The 7,457-nt window shown below is 39.0% G+C and overlaps 1 non-coding gene across 1 annotated transcript; it reads right to left on the reverse strand.

Annotated features, from left to right (window-relative positions):
• Positions 1–4,906: 4,906 nt before the first annotated feature.
• On the reverse strand, positions 4,907–4,978 carry TRNAW-CCA (transfer RNA tryptophan (anticodon CCA)). Its single transcript has one exon. It is a non-coding gene; the product is annotated as a tRNA-Trp (tRNA).
• Positions 4,979–7,457: the final 2,479 nt, after the last annotated feature.

The raw sequence follows: 7,457 nt of genomic DNA on the forward strand, positions 1-7,457 counted from the left end.
CATTGTGAGGTACAGACAGAGCCCCAGATATCCCTGCAACTGGGCTCCTACCCGACCTACTTACCCAAGTCCTGATATCAGGAGACTGTTGGAGCTGAGAGGAGGCTCGAAGATTGAATCAAATTCAGATCATGTTAGGGCATTTAACTTTTGCAAGTAAGGTCAAGCCCATGAGCAGAGCCTTTTGCAAATGCCTTTTGCTGCCGACCATCAGCGTGAGGGCACCTAGGCATTTCATATGAATCGCACGTGGCATTCAGGAGGATCCTCATGTTTGGAACAATTTCTTAGAGTAATATAACTGGCAGACTTGCTGGCATAGTGTTGAATGAGTCAGGATCTAGAGTTGTTTACGAACGCATCAGGGTCAGTTTATATGGGTGTGTATTTTAAAGGTCAATTGCGTGCACACAGGTGACCTCAGGAATGGATAGGATCTGACTTTTGCAGGAACATGCCTTTTTTTTCCTGATAGTAGTGGCTATCAAATTCTGGGAGTCTGAACTGAATGGACAGACAACATTATTTGTCTGTGTCATTTCCAGCTTGACCACTACAAGGAGGTGGTGCCAGAAACAGAAGCATCAGGTCTACCCTACCCCCAGTTTTTGTGGAGCCTCGTTTTGCGGGACATCGAGGATTGCTTTGGTCATCACTGTCATATATGGAGGTCCTGGCTGCAAGTGAGAGAGTCCGGGTTCACAGCAATGAAGATAGATTGTGGGCAGTTTGGGTATATCAAGCGGAGCTTCAGGGGGCTGGTGTGTCGGGGGCCACAGCGGAGCACAACCTTGCGGCTATTTTTTTCCGGCTAGTAGGGTGGCAGGATGTGACCTCAGATTTTGTGATCTGCAGAACTGTTGGAAAAGAGGTAGGATGCCCGATAGGTGGCACCCTGTATTGATGGAGTTGCTATATAAGGTTCTGGCTCAGGTAGAGTGTGTGTGTTCTTCCGAGTGTGACGTTTTATTATTTAGGCCGGCTTTCTGCTTGGCCTTCTTTGAAGTCATTAGGATAGCTCAAGTCACCCTGGTGGGTTAGGTTATTCAGATTTCCAGGTATCGCAGGATAGGTTATACGTCTGGATAAGATGATCTAAGACAGACCAGATGTCAAAGGGTTCTTGGTTTTTCTGGCACAAGGCCTAAGATAGTAGGCCCCTTTTTTATCCATATGTATTGCCTGCCACTTACCAGGTTCCATTTTTTGTCACACTCGTACAACATCTGAGGCCTTTAGAAGTGTTTTGTCAGCTGGGCGGATAAAAGGGATTGGCAGGTGGTCATCAGATCATTTTAACATTTATATTTGGCCTCATTCCCTGTAATAATGCTTCTTGTTGTAGGTCCCCCTTCCCGGCTTGTATGGATTGTGAGGCATTTGTATATTGGCTGGGCAGCGCAGCGGGCAGAATCGAGGGTAAATGGACAGAATCTAGGTTTTCAGCTGGACAAAGTGTGTGTTCGCTGAAGGGGCCTCTGGGGTACGCAATGGGAGCAGGTATACCTGGAATGCTGTGTCATGGCTAGGTTTGTTCAAATATTCTGGTGATTCATGACATTGGTGAGTTGAGGACTGTTGCATTGAACGTTGAATTTGCAGTGTCTAATTAGTATTTGTTTAGTACAAAAATATTATTGTGGTATTGATTTGTAATACATAATACTTTTTGCTTTGAATAAGAAACTGGCCGAAAAACAAAACCTAACTTCAGTGAATAAGAAGCTAGTCAAATAAGAAGCCAACTTCAGCATCATCACTGCTAACCCCTGTTTTCTTTTCTACCCCCAACCTCCCAAAGTTCATCAACAGAGTCTTAAGATTCCTAGTTAAGGTTTCAGAGAGACATCATGGAAGGTAAGAGGCCTGTGGATGCTGTTAGCCAGGAGAGATTATTATTATTTATTATTTTCTTGGAACAAAGTTATTCTGAACATTTAAGCAAAATTAAATGATTTTTTCTGACATTTCAGATCTTTATTTCTGATTCCATCTTAAATGTAGATATTATTGTAGCAGAAACAACCTTATTTGGAACCTTGCATCTTTCTTTTAGATGACATAGTAAAACACCCCGGGTAATATGAAGAATATTTAGCTTTTTATAAATTAATTGGTTGATGATCGATTTAGGAAGCATCAATTATGAAAAGGTAGATAAAAAGGAATGGTGGAATCTCGCTGCTTTGATGAGATCTGACAGTAGATGGAATTAGATGGTGGCTGAACACCTGGAGCCGGCCCTGATCACGACTTGCACTCCATTTGAAGTCACTCAACGGACCTGCACCCTTCATTTGCTGTGTGATCTGCATAGTATTGTGTGCCTCCCTTGCCCTGCGTGTGTGTGTGTATGGGGAGACTGTGCTGGCTCTGACAGTGACCTCCTAATCCGGGGGTGTCCAAGATTTTTCCGCAGTGGGCCATTTCATCAGAATTGTATACGTGCGCGGGCCGCCCTCATTTTTCACTGAGGGAAAATATGGCCTTTAATAAGATCTGCAGATTGAAATAAAGTAAATGACACAAAACCTCTCTCTGATTTCTGGGCCTAGAAAGTTTTCTCCTCTGATGTGACTACAAATTTAGGAGGGCGTTTTATCTCTGGATATGTAAAAATTAAATAGTTCTATTTATTATAGGGATGCACCAAAATGAAAATTCTGGATCAAAACCGAAACAGAAAATGACCCCCCCGCCTTTAAAAAACAAATAAATAAATAAAAAATAAGCACACTTTTAATAAAAGTAAATAACACACCAGAACTGAACAAAAAAACTCAATAACAATATTAATATATATTTGTGTATATATAAACACATACATATACACACCATATTTGCTCGATCATAAGATGACCCCGATCCCTCAAAATCTAAATATTAATTTAGGAAAAAAGAAAAAGCGTGACTATAAGATGATAAATGTTAATTTATGTAAACTATTTTTCTTTAATAAAAGCTATGATTGAGAAAACTATTTATTTTTTATTTTTTATTTCCCCCAGTTATTTACATCTGCCCCCAGGTTTGCCACTCTGCTTGGGAAATGCCTTATAGCCCCTAAATGCCACTGTGCCCCATGATATGCCTTTTAACCCTCTAAATGCCACTGTGCCCCATGATATGACTTTTAACCCTCTATATGCCACTGTGCCCCATGATATACCTTTTGACCACCTATGTGCCACTCTGCCTCCAGAAATGCCTTATACCTCTATATGCCACTCTGGCATGTAGGGGGTTAAAAGGCATATTTTGGTCATTTGGTAAAAGTCCAACAACCCTTACATTTGATCGAAAACAGTTAAGATAACACATTACAGCATGTTTCAAGGATCAACTAACAACTCCTTCCCCAACTGAAAGGAGGAGAGAGGCAACAGACCTAGACATTGCCGTGTACGGCACACGTAGGATAGTCTACGGTTCAGCGCTCATCAAAATGGTATCCTCAAAGTTGTCAAAATATCTGAAAAAGGAAAGCTATGTATGAAAATACAAAATGTGCACACAATCCCAGCCATGAATTCATGTCAATTGAAAACACACCATACTTTATCAATAAAAACATAATGGATTGCTCGCTGTCCTAATTTGCTATTGAGTATTTAATATCTGATAATATGATTGTGATACCATTGTCTGTATCTGCATGTTCTAAATTGATACAGTAGGCAGCCAGTAGGAGATGAGAAGGAGAGAAATGTTATTTCCGATTGGATGTACACGTTTCTAGTAGTGTGGCTAATTCACTCACTCCCCCTACTAGAAACTATGTTTCCTACTCAATTACATGTAAAAACTTTCCCAAATTAAGTCAGAAACATAGATAGATAGATAGATAGATATAGAGATAGATAGATAGATAGATAGATAGATAGATAGATAGATAGATAGATAGATAGATAGATAGATAGATAGATAGATAGATATAGATATTGTATTTTCTTTCCCAAAAATAAAAATCATTACTATCAAAGAATTAAGACGGTAGAAAAAACTAAAACAAAGTACTGTATTTGCTTGATTATAAGATGACCCCCCCCAAAATCTAAATATTATTTGAGGAAAAAAGAAAAGGCCAAAATATAAGACTACCCAATAGGAAAAAAGTTTTACTAGTAAATATTAATTGATGTAAACTATTTTTTCATATTTAATAAAAGCTATGATTGAGAAAAATATTTTTTTGTTTTTATTTCCTTTTATTTGCTAACCTGCCCCCCCAGTTATGCATGGGCTACATGAAGGTCTCTCTGTGTTAATAGGCAGTGGTTGGGGTGGGGGCAAACATCACTCCCCTGCCTGATGAAAATGTAAACTAACCCGGGGAAGCGTTATTAAAGAGTATTCTTGACAGCTTCCCAGTCCAGAGAGGGGAGGGAAGGGAGGACAGCAGTTACATCGGGATGTCTTTGGAGCAGAGCCCGCTTTATCTAGTGTTTGGGTTTGTCGATTGTCTGACAGTTGTAGTTTTGTCATCACCCTTACTGTGAGAAGCACTGAGTGAATTGGTGATACATGAAAAAAGACCACAACAAAGGTATATAGATATATACTATAATATAATATATATGCTTTTTATAATGGGAGACAAGAGGACATCTTTGAAGGGGCGATAGGAGCACACCAATGGAAAAAGAGAGGTTAAAAGATTGCTAAGGGGATAGGGTCAAAAGGGTAGGTGGTGATCAGACAAGAGGACATTAGCAGCTGAGAGGGGTGGCCCAACATCACTCCCCTATGCTCAGATGTTATTCCTGCTCCAGTATCACCACTTTATACAATAAAATGCTTATCTTTGTCTTTTCTCTTTTTTCTTCATTGAAAGCATTACTGTTTCACGAGATGACCCCTTCAATACTAAGGTAATGTCTCTAGTTTTCATACAAAAAAACGCAAATGACCCCCACGTGATTTGAACACGCAACCTTCTGATCTGGAGTCAGACGCATTACCGTTGCGCCACGAGGTCAGATGCGTTTAAAGTTTTAAAATGTCTTTAAATACAAGGCCCACCTTTCTAGTCTTGCAATAGTATAGTTCGCATGTCACCAATGCATTTGCGACACCGAGCTTGAAAACACGACAAGCGGTTGATGGGGAATCAATAAGTGAGTTGATTATACGTGTAGCTGTAAAAAAAAATGCGTGCCCTGTGTGAGGATCGAACTCACGACCTTATACCACCCTATTTGCCACTTTGGCACATGATGTGCCTTTTAACCCTCTATATGCCACTCTGCCTCCAAAAATGTCTTATACCCTCCTATATGCCACTGTGCCCCATGATATGCCTTTTAACCCTCTATATGCCCCTCTGCCCCATGATATGCCTTATACCCCTATAAAAGGCATTTCTGGAGGGATATATATATAATATATATATAAACTGCTAACAGCAATCACACTCCTATCAAGCCCAGGCAGCCAGTACATGCTGGAACCTGGGGATGATAGGAGTGTGATTACAGCCTCCCTATGCCATGCTACCCCCCTTACATACTCATTCATTCCACACATACTTGCTCATAAACCCTCCCCCACCCCTTACCTGAACTGCAGATCTCTCACTCGCAGACTTCTGCAGGGGCAGATTTTTTTTCTTTGTTCACCTAAATCATCAAAAACGTTTTATTTCAATGTCAAACTGCCCTGTGTTCTTTTACTATGACCAGGAGCGCGGGATTCTTGATTTTTACCGATGAGTGCCATGGATTGGTGAAAGCACTGGTCACTAGTGTTTCAAAAAAATTATGCATTAAAAAAAACAATTTGTGTTGATTTTTCATGTTGGCTCTTAAATAGACAATGGGATACATTAATAAAACCCTCACAATAAGAGTAAAATGCATTTAACAAGGAGGCATTATATTTTCTTAAGCTAGTCTACAGCAAGAGTGGACATGTGTGGCCAACATAGCCATACTGGTGTATATGTTTTATATACGCAGTGTAATATATTATTTTGGGGGGTTTTCAACTACAGAGATACATTATATTCATTTTATTTCATGAAAGATACATTTCATTAGTGCCTGTGTAATCTCTTTGTTCCTTAGACTGTATATTAAGGGGTTTAGCAGTGGGGTCACAATAGTGTAACAGACAGAAATAATTTTTTGTAACCCTATGTACCGTCCTTCGGATGGAACCAGATAATTAAACACCAATGTCCAATAATACATACAGACCACGATCAGGTGGGAGCTGCAGGTGGAGAAGGCTTTTTGTCTACCAGCCGAAGCAGAGATCCGGAGAATGGCGACAATGATGTTCGCATACGTCACAGAGATAAAAATTAATGGTAGAAATACAATTGGGACAGAGTTGATTGCAGTTACAGCTTCAATAGTTGATGTTTCTGAACAAGAAATTCTGAGAAGTGGAAGCAGTTCACAATAAAAATGGTTAATTGTATTTGACCCACAAAATGTCATCTTCTGCAAAAGAACAATATGTGGTAAGGAGAAAAAAATTCCGCAAACCCAACATGAAGATGCAAGAAGATTACAAAGTTTAAGGTCCATGATTGTGGAATAACGCAATGGGTTACAGATGGCCAAATATCGGTCATAGGACATCACGGTGAGGAGGAAACACTCATTTGCAGTGGAAACTGAGAAAAAGTAGAATTGGGTGAAGCAGCCAGCTCGGGTTATAGAAGTTCCTTCTCTCAATATAATAATAAGCACTTCAGGTTCAATGGTTGTGGAGAGAAGGATGTCGTTGAAAGACAGGTGGCTGAGGAAGAAGTACATCGGAGCGTTGATGTGGCGACATGCGAGGACCAGTGATATGATTGTGAAATTAGCAGATAATGTTAAAAGATAAATTATTAGAAAGAAAAGAAAAGGTAAGAGTTTAACGTTGTGAATATTCTCAAATCCAAGAATCCAGAAATCCTGGATTATTGTTCTGTTCTTAAAATCCTGCAGGTGATGCATGATAAAATAATTCTCTGAAAGTGTGATTATTATTATTATTATTATTATTATTATTATTATTATTTTTATTGCTACCTGTTAGCATCAAACTGTGCATTCTAACCATGGAAGATGTAAGAAAAAAAGTTTAATAACTCTTACCATGTCCATAACGTTCTCTCAATGTTCTTGCAATATTTGTCTAGGTTGATAACAATCTGACTTTTTATAGATTTTTTTTTTACTACGAGCCTCAGAAATCCTCAAGGGATCTCCAACCAAAACAAACAAATGATTCGAAATAAGCTAGACCGCTAATTATCCTCAAGACAAAAAGTCTTTAATGTATTTTGGATTTCTAAAAAAAAAATAAGCCAGTGACACCGGTCAATGGTTTCAACCAGAAGTGTTAATAAAAAGCTATGTTTGTATTATTGATTTGTATATTTTTAATATTGCATTAATAGTACTTTGAGCTATGATGGCATACTATATATTGTATGTAATAAAAATAATAATAATAATAAA

This window comes from Sceloporus occidentalis, unplaced genomic scaffold, assembly GCF_023333645.1.
Source record: "Sceloporus occidentalis isolate IW3139 unplaced genomic scaffold, rSceOcc1.0.p SCAF_244, whole genome shotgun sequence".
In the NCBI taxonomy this organism is placed as follows: Eukaryota; Metazoa; Chordata; class Lepidosauria; order Squamata; family Phrynosomatidae; genus Sceloporus; species Sceloporus occidentalis.